Raw genomic sequence first — 20,051 nt, forward strand, 5'->3', positions numbered from 1 at the left:
CTGATATTTACATGCATTTGTATATGCAAGTTGATATGTATGGTATCTCACTGCAAAGAGTTTTGAGACTGTCATAGCATATAAATGCAATAAATAAATAAATGCATTATTTGACCACTGAAATTATACCAACTATTTTTAAATGGACTCATATAAATTTTCATGGCCATATTTAAACAAATCTGTTTTATTTCTTACCCTATTTTGTGGTGCTCATTTCTCTACCTGTTTGGGAAGGATAATAATTGCTCTATTTTTCAGCTGAAAATCAGAAGGTGTCATGTCTAACCATTCAATAACCCCCTGTCAGAATGCTTCAAATGCGTCTTCTAGAACAAGAGATACATATCCTTTTATCAACATATATCCATTACAGAAATGAATGTTCCATTTTTAATCAGTTTGGCAAAGCATCATTTAACAGAAGCATCTTTAGAAGGCTTTTTTTTAAAGACTTCATCTACCTAGAGAGCATTTCTGACACTTTAGGTCCAACCATAAGAAAATATCTGTAAGGAATGCAAATCTTGATCAATATTTGACACAGTTGTTTCATTGATATGCACAGTAGGATTACCTTCCTATCCGGCCAATTATATTTTTCAAATATTGCATCATATGTATCCACAGCACCATCGGTAATCAGCATTATGGCTTGACTGCAAATACTTCCTTGTCCTGTATGATTGAACTAGGAAACAAACAAACAAACTGACATTACTTGAGTGTTGACAAACCTAGTCAGGCAAACAAGCTTTTGCTACAAGAAACTTGTGTTCCACTGAATATTTCCATCTCAAAATAGTATATGTTGAGATCTCATTTCTGATTTCGAATGAGCATAGTAGTCATACATACTCCACATTTAAAGAATGATATACTTTAATCAATACAATGCCATATGGAATATTTTTATAGAGAAGCATCCATACCATCAAAAAATCAAGTCTGGCCCCAAGGCAAGAAATATTTAAGTGCCTCAACTTTGCTTGAAATATGTCAGAATATTAGCAATCATCTTTAATGATCAAGTGAGTGGGAGAGAGAACCAAAAATGAAGAGGGAATATAAAACCAATTTTACTAATCATCTTGTTGTCATCAAGGTAAATTTGCTTACTTTATGGACTTATTCCCATTTCTTCCCAACAAATTATAGATATATATACAGTATATACACACACATACTATGTTCCTTTTTTCCCTTTACTAGATCTATCAGTTTTTCAAGGAGACATGGCTCTCTTTCCTACCTTTATATTTTCAGTCTGCTACTTCACTGTCCCTACTGTTAGGCTTCACAATTGTCCTAACAGCCAGGAACCATGCTGAGACGAGGAATAGGTCTCTAGTGTTTTATTACTGCTACATAAGACAGAAAATCCTAACAAACTGAAGAAGCGTGGGAAAACCCAGACAGATAAACCCCAAAAGTCAAGGCGGGTCTGTTCTGTGTCTCTTTGAATGGCTGCTCAACTCCTCACTACTACGCATGCGTTTTCCCCCCTGGATAGGGGCCCCCTCCTGCTCGCCATCAGTGCTCATGACATCAATACTTTAAATGCTCCTAGGCTTCCTGTGCTGTTTTTTCCTTATACACAGGAATCAGGTTTTCTGTGGTCTCCATCCAACAGTGCATGAATGGACTTCTACTTGAACTACAGAACATTCCCTTTCCCTGCAATCTTCTGGGATGGATAGCATGGAGCAGGGGACTGCAAGGGGAGATCTGTTAGATTTCCCACTAACAGCAACCATCTGGTGGTGGAGCAGTACTAACTGGATCTCATCCTCTAATCAGGTCTGATGCTAGGAACTGGTACACCTATCAACCAGGCAATTTGAATAAATATACACAGAAATTGAGCTGAGATCTGAAGTCCATCTTGAAATCTTTTCCTTTTTAACCAATGTTATTTCTTAAGGATGGTAGTCTTTCACTGTTGTTGGTAGCAACCAAATCCTATAGCCAATATAAACATATGGAGATTGGATAATGAACACTTGCTAGAAAGAAAATGATGTTTGTCTGTTCAAAAACCAAGTAGCAGTGCATGTGTTCTACCTGCCACAGGTAAGATGAGAAAATAATAAGAAATAAGGGGGGCAAACAGAATGATGAGAGAAATGGGTTAAGGGAAGCTGCATTCTCTTTCACTCTGGAGTGCAATCCTTTTGGAATGGGTGGCACATTTACAGTAGGATTTTGAGAACATGTCACTTACAGTTTCACAAAAAGGCTGCTGTATGGGCATGCCCAATCTGAAAATTTCCATTTACTAGAAGGCCATCTATAAAATTGCTCCCAACACCTTTATTCTTGTCACATGTGTACATATATGCATCTTTGGGCAGGTGAGCAGGCAAGCATACTTTCAGAGAACATACTGAGCAGCAGCCCTCTGCTGTTGATAATTTGTGGTTGGTAGCTTACGGAAGGAAGGATATGCAGACTGTACCAGACACAAAGAACAGTATCTGTGAATACATGGGGCACATATAAACTTTATTCTCACTTTGCCAAGATAAAACCAGCCAACTCAGGGATCATTATATGATGAATAAATCTAGAAAATCTATTTGCATCAATGGCCCTTCTTCATTTTAAAACTAAACTAAGAACTGTCATTTAAAAAAGAAACGGTATATTAAAATCCTTTGGAAGTGGGTTTCTTCATCTATTTATTTTACTGTAAATCATATTGACCATATTAACTTGGGCAAGTAATATCTTCTCATGTGTATCTAAAATTTTATTTTTATTGAATAACAGAAATGATGAACATCTTTTCCAGAATAATAGTAATAACAAGGGGCCTTATGATGAACTACAATTAACTCAGTAATTCATCAGTTAGCAGTGAAAATTTCAGCACATCTTGACATTTGGAGCACTTGTTTATGATAGTTTAACTCTCTTCAAAATACCACAAAATTTTAGCTATTGGTTAAGACATATATGTATATGTATATATATATAAAATCATAACAAAAATTACCTTTATTGGCAAAAGAGATAATTGCAATTGTCACATGATATAACTCACACAGTAATCTTGCAGGAACAACTCATGGTACTAGCATAAATAAAGGTTGGGAAGGATTTGGACTTAGCTATGAACACAATTCAGAGAATCGTATGCATAGAGAATAGCTAACTCTTTGGCAAATACTAGTAACTGTGGAATTCAATTATTCTAACCTACAAACCAGTCTAAAAGTAGGCCCAACAGATGTTAACATAACAAAGGATACTGACCTATAATTCATAAGAACAGATTTCTAAAATTTGCATGTTGTGTACTGCTATATACAGTAAAAATTGCTACATTGTCTGTACAAAGAGATAGCATAATCAATACTAATTCTAAAATGGGAAAGAAGTATCAGTTAAAATTTTTCAAGCAGATGAAATCAGAAACAAAAGATGAGACAAAACTGATGAACTTACATCACTGAGCATATTGAAAGCTTCAACTAAGGCAATGTCCAGCATTCCAATCCCTTTGGCAAAAAGTTTGTCAAGGTGTTCCCTGAAGTGCTGCAGAAGAAACAGAAAGAGGATTTCAAACACCTTATTTTGGGAGAGTTAAAATTAAAACAATCATCTTATTTAAAGTCAAGGAGTCTTTTACATTTGTAAAGAAGCAAACTCAATTTTTAAAATTGTTCTAAAACAGTCTTGCTTCTCAGGGTTGAACTGTGCACCAAGGACTCCGCAGTCTTGCTTCTCTAGTTTTTGGAAGAAAGTGTTACATTTTTGAAGTATATACTGTATGTTTGCTATAGATTCAGCTACTCTGATCTTCTTTTCAGACAATTACATAGGGTAAGAACTTGAGTGAACAAATCCAAGAAAATTAGCAGGTGACTTCTTGATCACCAGGTAAAAAAAAAAGTCCAAAATATGCTAAATTTTGTATGGAAACAGAAAGCTATTAAGTATTAAAAAGCTGGGTGATTTGATTTTATAGTCTTACTAAGGATAACTCTCCTCATACTGAACTAAAATCCCACAAATTCTGGAAAAAATAAATATTTAGGAAAGCTTATTTGTGTTCTGACAATTCCTTATCCATTCTGTACCATCCAGCATCACAAGACAAACTGATTTGAAGCAAACAAAATGATCATCTAGTCATCCTGTGCTACGATACTCCTCTCCATCATTGGAAAATATGGCAGCCACCACTCAAACACTGTTGAGTTTGCCCAGTTTCTGAAATTCTTTCCATTCCTTTATATTGCCCTCAAATGCAAAAAAAGAAAGCAGTTCTACAATTTCATCTATCCCAGAAAAATTTTTGAACTTTCAATTCCAGCCTAATATTGTCTATCTTTCCATAGCCAGCCACTATGACAATCTTTTTATTGGCCACAGTTTTATTTTTCATGTTATCACAGATTAATATGATCTCATTCTGGAATTTGCTATCAACAAAGAAACATCTCAGGATGAAATCCATCCCACACCCATTTTGCCCACCATGTCATTTTTTAAATGAAACCAAACAAATTGGTCTTTCCTCACCAAATACAAAAATCCATGTATGAGAAAGTGTATCATTTAGATTTAACAAGGGGAAAAGTGACACACTGTTAAATATAAAAGGGAATTATATGCTGCATTGCCTAATATTAATTATTTTCATAAATTTCCTATAAAGCACATTTTTCCTGTACTAAAATAATGGACTTATACAGTTCAGTGAATGATAAATTTTTCATAAGTTAGGAGGGGAGAAAAATCAGCTTAAGGCCATTTTGTAGCATATGTTGCTACCACAAACTAGGGCTAGTTTTCCAAAGCAATTAGTGTAACTTAATGTTCATGTTGACCCAGTAAATTTGGTTCATGCATCTCAGTTTTCAAATATTCAAAGTCTTGTTCAGCTAAATAAGCATTTAAGCTATAATGAATTCAGATGTTGTGGAATGTATTTCATGTTTGCTCAAATTAATAAAATAAAAATATTTATATTTCAGCATTTGAAAAATGTTAATGATATTCTCTCCTTCAGGCTGAGGCATATAGAATACGAAATCTAAGAAGGGACACATACTCAGTTTTATAGGAATGTCCTTAATAATAGACTTCTGGTACTCATCATGATATAGCATCTATTTCTGAGCTGCTCTTACAGAACTGAAAGAAAGCCAAGGGAATCCCACTATCTCATCCTAACTCTTAACTCATCAATTTCAAAGGTTGGTTTTTTGTTTTTTGTTCTGGTATCATTATATAGTTAAGTGAGCTGGAGTAGTAGAATTATAAGTGGTTAAACTAAAACCAAAGGAAACCCACATTCAAATCCACATTCAGCCACAGAAGCTCACTGTGTGACTTTGGGCTGATCACCATCTGTCATCCCAGCCTACCTCACAGTTTTGCTGCGGGGAAAATTTGGAGAAGGCTGCCTTGAACTTCAAAAAAATGGGGACACAAATCTAGGAAACAAACAAATGAACTAGATGTCTCTGATCATAGCTGTATCACAATGGAAACAAGATTCCTGTTCTTGTTGGGGACAAGTCTCTACCTATTCTCTTTAATTAATATGTTGTCTAAGCTTTTTAGCAACCCACCCCAGTATTCTTGCCATGAAAACTAAATGGATCAGTACAACCAGGAACAGAGGATGAGTTCAACTAGCCCCAGACATGATGACGCAGCTAGCTCAAAGCCGAAAGGACAGCTAGCGGCCGACGGTGCTGGTGGTGAACGGCGAATCCGATGTTCTAAGGATCAACAGACCACTGGAACCTGGAATGTAAGATCTATGAGCCAGGGCAAATTGGATGTGGTTATTGGTGAGGTGTCAAGATTAAAGATAGACATTCTGGGCATCAGTGAACTGAAATGGACTGGAATGGGCCACTTAACATCAGATGACCACCAGATCTACTACTGTGGACAAGAGGACCACAGAAGAAATGGAGTAGCCTTCATAATTAATAGTAAAGTGGCTAAAGCAGTGCTTGGATACAATCCAAAAAATGATAGAATGATCTCAATTCGAATTCAGGGCAAGCCATCTAACATCACAGTGATCCAAATATACGCCCCAACCACAGATGCTGAAGAAGCTGAAGTAGAGTAGTTCTATGAGGATCTGCAGCACCTACTGGACAACACGCCTAAAAGAGATGTTATTTTCATCATGGGAGACTGGAATGCTAAGGTGGGCAGTCAAATGACACCTGGAATTACAGGTAAGCATGGCCTGGGAGAACAAAACGAAGCAGGACATAGGCTGATAGAATTTTGCCAAGACAACTCAATGTGCATAACAAACACTCTCTTCCAGCAACCTAAGAGATGGCTTTATACATGGACTTCCCCAGATGGACAACACCGAAATCAGATTGACTACATCCTTTGCAGCCAAAGGTGGCGGACATCTATACAGTCGGTAAAAACAAGACCTGGAGCTGACTGTAGTTCAGATCACGAACTTCTTCTTGCACAATTTAGGATCAGACTAAAGAGATTAGGGAAGACCCACAGATCAGCTAGATATGAGCTCACTAATATCCCTAAGGAATATGCAGTGGAGGTGAAGAATAGATTTAAGGGACTGGACTTAGTAGATAGGGTCCCGGAAGAACTATGGACAGAAGTTCGCAACATTGTTCAGGAGGCGGCAACAAAATACATCCCAAAGAAAGAGAAAACCAAGAAGGCAAAATGTCTGTCTGCTGAGACACTAGAAGTAGCCCAAGAAAGAAGGAAAGCAAAAGGCAACAGTGATAGCGGGAGATATGCCTAATTAAATGCAAAATTCCAGAGGTTAGCCAGAAGAGATAAGGACTTATTTTTAAACAAGCAATGCGCGGAAGTGGAAGAAGACAATAGAATAGGAAGGACAAGAGACCTCTTCCAGAAAATTAGAAACACTGGAGGTAAATTCCAGGCAAAAATGGGTATGATCAAAAACAAAGATGGCAAGGACCTAACAGAAGAAGAAGAGATCAAGAAAAGGTGGCAAGAATTTACAGAAGACCTGTATAGGAAGGATAACAATATTGGGGATAGCTTTGATGGTGTGGTCAGTGAGCTAGAGCCAGACATCCTGAAGAGTGAGGTTGAATGGGCCTTAAGAAGCATTGCTAATAACAAGGCAGCAGGAGACGACGGCATCCCAGCTGAACTGTTCAAAATCTTGCAAGATGATGCTGTCAAGGTAATGCATCCTATATGCCAGCAAATTTGGAAAACACAAGAATGGCCATCAGATTGGAAAAAATCAACTTAATCCCCATACCAAAAAAGGGAAACACTAAAGAATGTTTAAACGATCGAACAGTGGCATTCATTTCACATGCCAGTAAGCTAATGCTCAAGATCCTGCAAGGGAGACTTCAGCAATTCATGGAGCGAGAATTGCCAGATGTACAAGCTGGGTTTAGAAAAGGCAGAGGAACTAGGGACCAAATTGCCAATATCCGTCGGATAATGGAAAAAGCTAGGGAGTTTCAGAAAAACATCTATTTCTGTTTTATTGACTATTCTAAAGCCTTTGACTGTGTGGACCATAACAAATTGTGGCAAGTTCTTAGTGGTATGGGGATACCAAGTCATCTTGTCTGCCTCCTGAAGAATCTGTATAACAACCAAGTAGCAACAGTAAGAACAGACCACGGAACAACGGACTGGTTTAAGATTGGTAAAGGAGTATCGCCGGGCTGTATACTCTCACCCTACCTATTCAACTTGTACGCAGAACACATCATGCGACATGCTGGGCTTGAGGAATCCAAGGCTGGAGTTAAAATTGCTGGAAGAAACATTAACAATCTCAGATATGCAGATGATACCACTTTGATGGCTGAAAGTGAAGAGGAACTGAGGAGCCTTATGATGAAGGTGAAATAAGGAAGTGCAAAAGCTGGCTTGCAGCTAAACCTCAAAAAAAACATGATTATGGCAACCAGCTTGATTGATAACTGGCAAATAGAGGGAGAAAATGTAGAAGCAGTGAAAGACTTTGTATTTCTAGGTGCAAAGATTACTGCAGATGCTGACTGCAGTCAGGAAATCAGAAGACGCTTAATCCTTGGGAGAAGAGCAATGACAAATCTCGATAAAATAGTTAAGAGCAGAGACATCACACTGACAACAAAGGCCTGCATAGTTAAAGCAATGGTGTTCCCCGTAGTAACATATGGCTGTGAAAGCTGGACCATAAGGAAGGCTGAGAGAAGGAAGATCGATGCTTTTGAACTGTGGTGTTGGAGGAAAATTCTGAGAGTGCCTTGGACTGCGAGAAGATCAAACCAGTCCATCCTCCAGGAAATAAAGCCAGACTGCTCACTTGAGGGAATGATATTAAAGGCAAAACTGAAATACTTTGGCCATATAATGAGAAGACAGGATACCCTGGAGAAGATGCTGATGCTAGGGAGAGTGGAGGGCAAAAGGAAGAGGGGCCAACCAAGGGCAAGGTAGATGGATGATATTCTAGAGGTGACGGACTCATCCTTAGGGGAGCTGGGGGTGTTGACTACCGACAGGAAGCTCTGGCGTGGGCTGGTCCATGAAGTCACGAAGAGTTGGAAGCGACTAAACGAATAAACAACAACAAAGCTTTTTATGACCATTTTTTTTTTCAGAATGAAAGCCCCCACATTAATGTACGATTGCAAGTCCATAAGGTTTTGATGAAAATTGAAAGGACCGGGAAAGCATTTCTAAATGGAGCATAAGGCCACACAAAAGACTTACGTTAGCATGGGAGCTATACAAAGCATGCAAAAACAGAGCTTCCCCACAACTCAAAGGACCTCTTTTCAAACAGTTCAAGCATCTGTGTCATTGGCAAGACTCAGGCAGCTGCTTGGGAAGCTGTTCCCAGCTGTCTCTGCATATGGCCACAGGCACAGCCATTTCACTTGGCCGGAAAGAAAGCAAACAACGCAACTGCTTTCCTACATTACTGACCCTTGGGGCTTATACAAACATGTTTGGGGAGGAAAAATGCCTCTGAAAAGTGTATAAATGCAACACTGATACTCATGACAAATGTTAATATACTGTAAATAGTTCATATGCAAAAAAATTGGGGTTATTGTCTTCAAGTCATCTATTAAGCAGATGCTACCAGGTGATTCTGTGTAAGAATTGTGTTGAGGAAAGCAACTGTCCTGACTTATACTCTTTACTATTTTTAACTGCATCCAGTTCTTTGTCTTTTTAAATTTATGTCTCGTGAGAAGTTTATAAGGGAAAGGTAGAAAGAAAGAGAAGAGGAGGATGGCCAGCAACAAGGTGGATGGACTTAATTATAGCAGCCATGGATGCACCATTGGAAGATCTGAAGAACCAGTTTGTGAACAGATCATCCTGAGAAAATCTATCTATGTGGTCTCTAAGAATTGATAGCTGCTTGATGGCACATACTCATAATCAAGTATGTCAATGACTTATTGGACTATCAAAAACATACTATGGAATGACCGTTATTGTCAACCATTTGGCCCACTCCAGGTCTCCGCTGTAAAGCATTGTCATCTTAGGAGACTAAACAGATACACCTTTTCTGTAGCTATAATAAAATAAAGCAGTAAGGACTGGGCACCGTAAATATGAAAAGATATCTTTCTTGTTCCACAAATGGAAGTAACTTCTAAATCATGGACTCTGTACTTCATTGCTCTCTCACATGTATTACATATTTGGACAACAGCCCACTTGTATTTGTGATTCTGTGAAAGATAATCCTGTGAGGCTTGAAACTTTCTCTTTTATCCCCACCTTGGACATAACTCAATACAAACTCCCCCTCTTTGGGGTGAAAAACAATTCCCACAAAGTGTTCGTTGTTTTGAAAGAATCCTAGATTTGTAAAAGAAAGTTAGATTTGTAAAAGAAAGTACCTGCAGAATGGTGCACTCCCCCACCCCCATGTTGTCTCTCGTAGCCCTTACCTTGAGTGGCAAGTAACATAACCAGGAACTGAAAAACTACTGCATCATCCAAACCAGAGCTTGCTGCAAACATGACAAGAAACATAAACCAGGACAAACCAACCAGCATACATACTTTGAATTTCTCAGTGTGCTTTCAATTCCTGGTTAGTTTAACTGCTTTTGTTAATAGGACGAGTAAAACAGGAGTGAAAAGGATGTATACAACAGTCTGCAGCAAATGAGCTGCAGGCATCAGCAAACAGCTCTTCACAGTAAATCAAGATAATCCAGAATAATTAGTTGAGTTTATTGTTATGGCCACAAGACCAGCATACAGATACAGATATAAGAATGATCTTTCTGACACTGCAGTACATGCAAGAAGTATGCCTGGGGAGAAGGATGTATCAACACATCAAAGCTCTATGGAATCTTAAAGATTTCTTTTCTTTTCCAGATGTCTTTGTTGAACATCTGACAGATAATGGCAATGACAATTTCAAAGTTGTCCTAATACATGCTGAAACACTGTCAGAGTGTTAAATGAAGGCTATCTGAAAATGTGATTGCCATTCCAGCAGCAACAACATGTTTTGTACTCAAATACAAGCAAATATAACAAAGAACAAAAGGAACCAGAACTTGACTGGATTCCATGAATCTGAATCCTAGGAAGACAATACAACTTCTGGAACTAATTTTGATATGCATGTTTCATTTTCATTTATAATCACAAAACCTTCAAATGTGTCTTATTTTTCTGCATATGCAAATACCTTGTTTACATATAGCATAATGGTAATTTTATGCAAATTAAATAGACAATTAAGGGAATTATATCCTGATAGGTCTGATAGTAAAATGACAGGTTCATAATAATATGATACAGGTGACAATTATTTTGTTGGACCCAGAGATTAAGAAACACAACACTGGAAAATCTTTCCTTGGGACCAGTTTTGATGGCATAGGTCTCTAAAGACTCTCAGGTTTCACAATTCACACTTTCCATTTTCACCAAATACTTCATCAAGCAATGAATGCTAGAAGAAAGGAAGGAATATGTTAGCCATCCATCATCCTGATTTCAGTGATTGGACAGGGGCTGGGGAAAGCTAGCTTCAAATCCTCAAATAACCATATTGATCAAGGAACGACTTGGAGCTAGATACTAACTCCAGCTCAGCTTATAACCCAGGATTGTTACTGTGAGAGTAAAATGAGTAAAAACAATCCTGAGTGCCTAGAGAAAATAATGCCATATATATTTATGTAGGCGTGTAGGTGTCAGCCCAGGAAACAAACTCCTATCTGCTTCAAGGCCATCTCCCTAGTCCTTTACACCAGGTATATGTGTATGTATGTAGGTATTAATGCAAAGGTCTATACATACCCAATAATAAGGATAAGGAGGAAACATTTTTCTTCATCACAGTGGCATAGACATTATTATTCTTATTCTCTATTTTTATTTATCATTCACTATATTTTGGGTGCAATTAGATGGATATAACTGCAGATGTGGATACCATACCATGTGGCCTGAGAGACCACAGGCTTCCCTGCCATGATGTTCTCAAGGCTAGATAACACAGGAATGGCATCCACATATAAAAAAATGTGAAAGAGGTTTTAGAAATGTGCCCCTAACTGTAGAAAGTAAAGCCTCCTTTGAGCCAAGCTCAAGTTCTACTGACTTCATGGACATGCCATGTAATTTTCTTAAGGTAATTTGTCATTGCTTTCTTCTAGGATGTTCTTTTGACTTCCCTTAGTTGCAGGGATATAAATGCCAACCAGGTCTGGCCCTGGTTAGCTCACCTAAATCAGCTAGGGTCACAAGCTTACCTAGCCTAGGCAACTGTGCCCAATTTGGATTTCATTTATTTTTGTCCTTTAAGTTATAACCAGTGTGGTTAATATACATACCAGTCAATTTTCTCTTCAACGTTCCACTAAAAAAGGATTTGTATATGAATCCAGAAAGACAGTTATGAATCTAGCTGCTAGAATTTATATTTCCAAAACGGTAGAATTTGCTTGTTCTTTCTTCACAGGAAGCTTTGAGAGAATAGTAGCAAAAGCTAACAGGCTTCTGTATCCGGTAAGTTTGATGCACGTTTCCTTTACTCCCCCAAACAATGTAACATAGCACTGACTCCAAAGGCAGTCACACCTTTTTCTCTCATTCATCCATTTTTCCTACCCTCCCCACCTTCACTGATAAAGAGATCTTGGACACTCAACCATTTGCAGTGTTGATCTAATGAAGATATTGCCTCTATGCATTTTTTTCCTGAAAAGTATGACTTTTGAAGGCTGAATGATATGTAACTATGAAACTACAGTAAAAAAACTAGGTCAGTTATTTTTGTTACTCGAAAGTATGGAGGCCCAAGCCAGTCCCTTTGTTGCTGTTTGGCTAGGAAATAGTCCTACTGAATCTATTCAATCAACAGGTGTAGAATTCCTGATCCAAGTTGAGGCAATAAAGGAAAACACTTGGAAATCCAAGATGGGTATGTTCCTGTCTAAGCATGATCTCTGGGAACTACTCTGGACAGAGGAGTAATCAATCCAGAACACTGTACAAAAGAGAACAGACAAGAAAGGCAGTTATTTTTTTAAAAAGCTCCACCATAAAAGATTGCTAGTGATGTCTTCCTAGTGATGTCACTGAAGTATGGGAAGCCAGGGAGGCTGCAGATCACTGGAGAAAGAGTGATGCAAAGAAAGGTAGGCTACTTTGTAACTAAGGTATGTATAAGGATCCTGAATCACATCCATGAGAATATCATTTACACTTAAATATGAAAGCAGTTTCTTTCCCATCCAATGGAGTGAGAATGTTTTAAAAGGGAGAAGTAATTTCTGGCATAGGCCTAGCATCATGATCTTGTTGAAACTGAGCAGCTCATCCATCTCAAAAAGAAGACACAATCCAGATGTGTGAACTGCATGGCAGGCTTCACTGAGAATTGTAACTGCATTTACCCAAACACAATCTATTAGAAGTTTCATTGTCACAAGGATTAAAAATATAGACACAGGTAAGCTTCTGATTCCATTATACACCCATCATTTAGACGCACTGTCCACTTAATTTCATCTGGAAATATTTAGAAGTATGTGTCTGTATGTGTTTTAATGTATAAAGAAAAAAATGTAAATTGTGGTACTGTTGCCTTAAATGTAGAGTTGCATTAAATCAGATAGTCATATAATTCCTAAGAGGTAGGAAACATGTAAATATGGAGTTTCTCAAACATGAAAACTTCTTGGCCCAAGTAAACTTGCATTAACCGAGGCAGTTGCACATGTTTGTAATTTTGCTGAAAAAGTACAGACAATGATAAAATACTGTCTGCTCTATTTCCCACTTTAAAAAGGAAAAAAATGAATGTTTTACAAATTGACATACTGAAAGGCAAGACCAGCTTAATAACAAAACCATAAACCAGACTAGTATTCTATAAGAATAATGAGAAGAGGACATTTGTTTCTAAAGCTAGTTTGAGAAATAATTTAATGCATTAGAAGTAGACTGAATGCAAATGTAGATTCTCATCTCTTACGCAAGATGCTTAGAAATGTCTCTACGAACTGAACTTCAGTTGGGAGTGAACATGGCTTTAGGGCAACCCACACAAAAAGAGGTTAACTGCAATAGCTCCCTTCTAAATTATTATATTGCGAAGTGGCCTTATGAATATGCCCCTGCATTGGCAGATTCACAAGTTATTAATAAGCATGCAAGGCAGGAGTCAAAAATAGGCTATTGAAGTTTCACTGCACTGCTTTCTGAGCTCTCCCATCCCAATTCTTCCCAGATTCATTCCTGAAACTTAGATGATTTTTGAAAGTTGCTTCCCGTACAAGACAGAGAGCTATAGTCTAGTTGTGGAATGGATGTGGAAGCCATTCCAAACAACTCAGAACCCCAGCACTGTTTCTCTGAAATACCCAGGGGTTGGAAATTTGTTACCATATCAAAGAGTGGGTTTTTACATCATGTTCATATTGACACATGAAATTTATGGAAGTACTCAATATGTACTTTTTTTTGCACTAGAAATATGAAGCAGGTGTCAATATTCAGGACAATTCATAGAACTGTCCAAAATATACCCTTAGTTTTATGTGAGCCTCTGCCTCATGCTTCATACAGAATGTCACTTTCAAGCATTCACACAAATGCCTTATTAGGGTCTTGAACTATGGGGAGAGCACTATTTGCAGGATGGATCAGGGGTAAGGTTGCTGCAGCCCATTCATATTCTTTGAACAGTCAGAAGCCCTTCAGTATATAGATGGATGCCTAAAAAGGCTATAGCGATACATAAAAGCAGCAAGGAACTGCTACAGCTGCTTATTACTGCTGGTGCTATCTGGGCTGGAGGTCACTCCTCCACCTCAGAAGGCACTGAGCTCAATGAATTGCCTTATAAGAAGAGTCATAGGTCTTCATCATGATGGTGTCGCATGGACCTCTGTCAGCAGCCCATTTCTTTTACATCTGGTAATTACAACAGTATGAATTGGTGACTGCATCCTCATGGTTTTTTCCCCGCTCTTTCCCTGCCCCTTTTTCTAGGTCTGAGGAGCTTTTCAGGATGAAGAACAGGTATAAATGAATTAAATAAATACACAAATAAAATGGCCCCAACTCATTGGTCAACTTTAAAAAAAATGCTTATTTTATTTTATTTTATTTTATTTTTCTTGTCTTGTAATTGCTCAGTTACAATTACATAGGCTGAAAGATGTGAGCATCCCACTCTACTTTCTCCATTAGTGCAGTGCACCTTGAATGGGACTGAGATGCTGGCCCAGTGAGTGAAAAGAAAAGTACTGCATATGAAATTATAGTGCTTAACCTCAGCTGGAAATTCCTTTGATATGACATAAGCTGCATATATATATATATATATATATTAAAAAGCAGTATTTTAAAACTAACAAACAGAACATATTAATAAAACATTATGAGGCTAGGTGGCCTGCTTATTTTCTAAATTTGTACAAGTATCAGCTGTTCATGTAAACATATCAAATACTTTAACTTTTCCCTGTCATATCTGACACTAAACTTGCCACTTAACTCATTTCATTACAAGAGTTCATTTGATTCAGATGTTACTCAAAGGCTTTCTTTGCAGAACTGCCTACTGCCAATAAACTGACAAGCAGACAGTACTCTCTGCTAAAATGAATATAATTTAAACTTGTATTACATGGGACTCAAAGTCACAACAAGGATGCACAAAAACTTTGCATCTCATGAGCAAAGTAATTTGATATGGAGATCTATGATCTGATATCCTACATATTCTTAATATACTTCTATACTGTTGGATCACTGCTGTGAAATTAAGGAAAGGGAGATACAGTACCTAACTTTTCTCTTCTGATTTAAATTTCAGTGATTTCCTGTATGTGACCAACCTCAGTAAAAAAACAATTTAAGATTAGGAAATTGGGCAGAATAAGAGAGTAAACCTTGGTTGCCTGGGCCATAGCCCCAATTCAAATCATGGTTGCCATTCATTTAAAAAAAGGTGGGCAGGGGGAAGGGACATTTTAGGGCTATTATATCTGGGCTGCAAAAATATGGGTGATTACTAGATGGCAACAAAAAGAAGCAGAACATTCTAGTTGCTTGCTGCCATCTAGTGATTATCTGGATTTTTACTGCCCATGTGTAGTAGCATTAAAAGGTATAATGATGGTGCTCCCAAGTCTTCTAATAAGTATAGCTTAGAAGTGGTAGGTGCATTTTGGCCCCACTGAATGTAGTCTTCAAATACATTTTATTCTGGCAGATGTACAGAAAGACGTGAATAGCAGGAATAAATGGATATCCAGTGAGACAATAATAAAAACAGAATCACTATTTTAATTTTGGATATTAAAGGTCAACTCAAATAAAACGGTCTTGGAGACTTAATTTGACACTGGGGCTGTCAAACAGCTTCAAAAGAAATGCTCTGCAATGTATACAGCCCACAGCACATACAACACACCTGCTTTAAAACAATGAAAGCAACTGCACTTTTCGTGCAGCTGTTTTAGAAACTGCTCCCAATTGTCTCCATATGTGAATGCATGCATGGCTGTCTTGCTTTCCTCCGTGTTTCAAAGCACTTATTTCAGTGGCTTTGCACTAGCCATTAGATGCCTTTCACATGGAATATAATGTGAAGCCAGCCACATAGGCCTCTATTTACCTTTAGATTGCAGTCTTTGTTACAGCAAAGAAAAACATCACAGATGCTTCTTCGCTGCCTGTTTCCACCCAACTCCAGAATGAGAGAACAAGTTTCCCCTTAACTGATATAAATATTTTCATGACAAATCTACTTCTTATTCATTCATTTATTTATTTAACAGCATTTGCAAACTGCCAAATTATAAAAACTCTAAGCAGGTTGTATCGATTCAATAATAAAAGCTTTGTTAAAAAACATAATGCCAGTAAGATGACATCAAATTAAAACAGAACAAAAAACAGAACAATTACAGTGGAATACACATAAGTGCAAGATGTTAATTTCCACAGACTTGTCAGAGGGCCCAAGTCCTAAAGTTGACCACAGTGGGGGCCAATAGGATTTCACTACAAGTGATGCAGATTGCATTAAAAAAAGTAAACTTACATTATCCATTAACAGAAATTAGTTTTGTTACTCCTGTATTCTATATGGCATGCTGAATGGTTATTGTCATGGCTATTTTTTAGCATGGCAACTAAGACATCTGTATGGTTCCACAAAACAATGCACGTTACATAACTCCTCTGAAAAGAGAGAAACCTGATCACAGCTTCTACTGTTATCACATATATTTTATACAAGAGGATGATTTTGCAATTAATTTTCAGTCCCTTCTATAGTATATTTTCTGTGTAACTAAGTGTTAATTAATGAGTACATAATGGAATAAAATAATATTAAGCAAACTGACAAGTGACTGTCTGGACAAGTCCATGCAGTTTTCTTGGCAATAGCTTTGGAAGTGGTTTGCCATTGCCTCCTTCCTAGGGCTGACAGGGAGCAACTGGCTGTTGATATTGCAAGCAATGACTGATTTCTCCATAAGGTGAAAGAGGGGGGGAAATGTAGCTCAGTGTTTACATGCAGAAGGCCACAGGTTCCAGCTGCTTCCCCAGTTAAAAGATCATGGAGAGATAAACAAGAAAAGCCTCTGCTTAAGAATTTGGAAAGCCACAGCCAGAATAGACAACACTAGACCAGATGGGCAATAATCTGTCTTTGGATAAAACTGTTTCCATGCTCCACAGAATTGGTAAGGGTTCCCCTGACTATTTAACAGTTAATTCACCTAAAGTGACTGGTTGATATTCTTAGCCCACACTAGAGATCAGTGTAAGATGACAAATATCTGTAGAAAGAGTTATCATTTCACCGGGGGATCAATCCATAGCCCAAGTCTGCCACATGGGTGGTCATTTCTAAAAGAAAGGTATGGTGGAAAGCCCTTTGCATAACATTGTTTGGAAGATTTCAACCACTGCACTTTAAATCTCCACAATGCCTCCAAAAGATCATCTAAGGAAAAGAAGTTAATGACTCTTCTGGACTACAGAAAAGTAATGGATTAAACAGAGATCATCGTTTCAGGAGCCAAGGAAAGAGTTGGCACCCCACTTCTGTTTAACCCTTTTGTAGCACAACAGTCTTGTCAAGAAACAGTCTTCAGGCAGGAATACCTACTTATACTAACAAGATCTTGCTCACCTTTAGGCAACCTTATATTTGGACATCCTAAATCTTTATGCTTTTTTATACCCCTCCATGTATAAAGAAAGGGATTTGTGTGCTTGAACATTTGTATAAATCACAACACGTTCCACCTCACTTTAATACACAGTTACTTAGTTCAGTAAAGGCCTTAAACCCATTCCTTACTCTTATTAGCTGCAGCTGCAAAGGCATTGGCTAAAATGTTCTGTTTCTGCCAAATATTCCAGACCACTTCATGTGTATCTGATTGCTTGCACCACCCTTTACTTTGCTTACATTCTGATACTGAAAGCAATTATCTTCTGGCAGACAGCAAGGAGCATAGTGCAAAGCTATTTCTGGAAATACACAGCAAATAGATGAACAAGAATGTTTGAAACTTGGTAAATTTTATAAAGAATATTCTTATAAAATAATTCATAGGTAGAAATGGTATGAATCAACCAACAACATATATAGACTATATTACAGCTTCCTCATACAGATTACATTTTAAGCAAGCAGCATTTTTCTATCACAGTTCCTTTTTACATGCTTCTTCTGTGGTTCCAAGAGACAGACATGTTATACTGTATTCAATTGCACTATCTATATATCTGTATCTGTATCTATCTATATCTGAACTCCAGAACCTTTTCATAAGAATGTTCAGGCTTATTGAAACAGGCAGGCAACCAACCCATCAAAACACAGAGCAAAACTTTGATCAGATACTAAGCTATTTTGTAATACTTCAAGGATAGCTGAAAACACTGGTTTATATCTCAGAATCAGCATTATCCCTACATCCAGAAAATGCTAGATCTTTAAAAGCTGTAACAATTCTAGCAGCTGCAGAAAAGGCAATCAAGGTAAGGACAGGCTGAAAATTCTCACCCGTGTAAACTATTACTGATGGCAGCAGGCATCAGACACTGATCTTTGGATGCATGGGGGATCAGAGATAATCCAATTCTTTTACTTTATGTTTAGCCAAAAAATCCACTATCTGTCCATGGAAGAATTCAAACAGCCATTGATGCTAGGCAAAGATAATGGCATTCTCTTGGTTTCCGTCAAGCTAGTCCATAAATAAACTGAGCTATTTATGCCCAAGTTGGTAAATGGTGTCATTAATTGCCAAAATAAAGGGAACGGCAATCAATTATTCAAGAGCAAAGTTAAGGAGATGCTCTTCTCTGGCTTTGCTAGGTAGATTATGGGAAGAGCTACTCCTGAAAAAATTATTATTATTTTACAGGCAGTTCATTACCAAGAAGAGATAGAATTCCAAAAGTCCCCCATGGAAGATCAGGATGGAGGCAAAGTCCTACCCCACAGCTTATCTTAGAATAAAGGCAAATAATTAGCAAAACAATTTTAGAATATTTATGTTGCTTTGTTAGGGATTGGAGCAAAAGACATATTTCCCAAAGAAAGTGGAAAGAAGTCAGAAGTTCAGTGTCAAAGAGAACCACTGGCAGATGAATGGTGGCAGCATTTTTCCTACTTTAACATTTCCTGGGGGTGGTTTTCAGTAAAGCTGGGAACTTTTGTATAGTTTGGATTTTAATCAGAACTGGAGAATTTTAGAGCTTCTCATACTTGCCTTTCCTTTGAGATGATAATTACCAGAATGAGCATTACAAAGCCTTTAAATCCCATTTCCAGACCTGAGTCAAGCAAACCGGTGACAACTCATCAGACAACCATTTTTTAAATGGGCAGATGGAACAATTGAGTTAAATTTGTATGCTTTCATTAATTCAAATAAAATTCAGCAATATGCCTCACGTGCAAAATATTTGCTCCTTTAAATAATTATTTTCTTTTACCTCTTTGTTGGCTCTATCTGCTTGTACTAAAGTTCCATTCAAGCATGGTTCTACATAGTGGAGTTCTTCATTATACTGAAGAGAAGAGAAGAGAAGAGAATATTTAATATAAACTTCTGAAAACTATAATTTAAGTTATTGATAGGAAACATGGGGAAAAAATCTAGTAAGAATCCATCACTGAATTCATTGCTTTTATTCAGATGCATTAAAATTACTATTGTCAGTACAGTTTTATACAAACATTTTGAAGAGAAAGCACACACTGAAAAAAGTTGTAACCATGAAGTGCAGAAGGGACAGTTGAAAATCAGTACTGTAGTGGGTAAAATCCTAGGATGAAATCTGCCAACATCAAGACTTACATGAATCCCCCTGCAGCTTCTCATATGCTCATAAAACCTACTCCATGATGAGGAGGTCATAAACATCCATGGCTTGGGGTCAAGGGGGATCAAATTATGAAGGCAATCATGCCCAATCATTATGACACCACAATCATGTACAAAATAGTGTCCTGGAGACAATATTTCCTTTTGTGCCAAAGGAAACAGATCTCTTTGTGG

At 37.6% G+C, this 20,051-nt stretch overlaps 1 long non-coding RNA gene across 1 annotated transcript; it reads right to left on the reverse strand.

The window, feature by feature from the left end:
• Positions 1-584: 584 nt before the first annotated feature.
• Positions 585-19,554, reverse strand: LOC134489220 (uncharacterized). The gene is made up of 3 exons (XR_010067089.1): positions 19,486-19,554; positions 3,451-3,540; positions 585-691 (listed from the first exon to the last, which is right to left on the reverse strand). It is a non-coding gene; the product is annotated as an uncharacterized LOC134489220 (long non-coding RNA).
• Positions 19,555-20,051: the final 497 nt, after the last annotated feature.

The sequence above is a fragment of the Candoia aspera genome, chromosome 2 (assembly GCF_035149785.1).
Source record: "Candoia aspera isolate rCanAsp1 chromosome 2, rCanAsp1.hap2, whole genome shotgun sequence".
NCBI lineage: Eukaryota > Metazoa > Chordata > Lepidosauria > Squamata > Boidae > Candoia > Candoia aspera.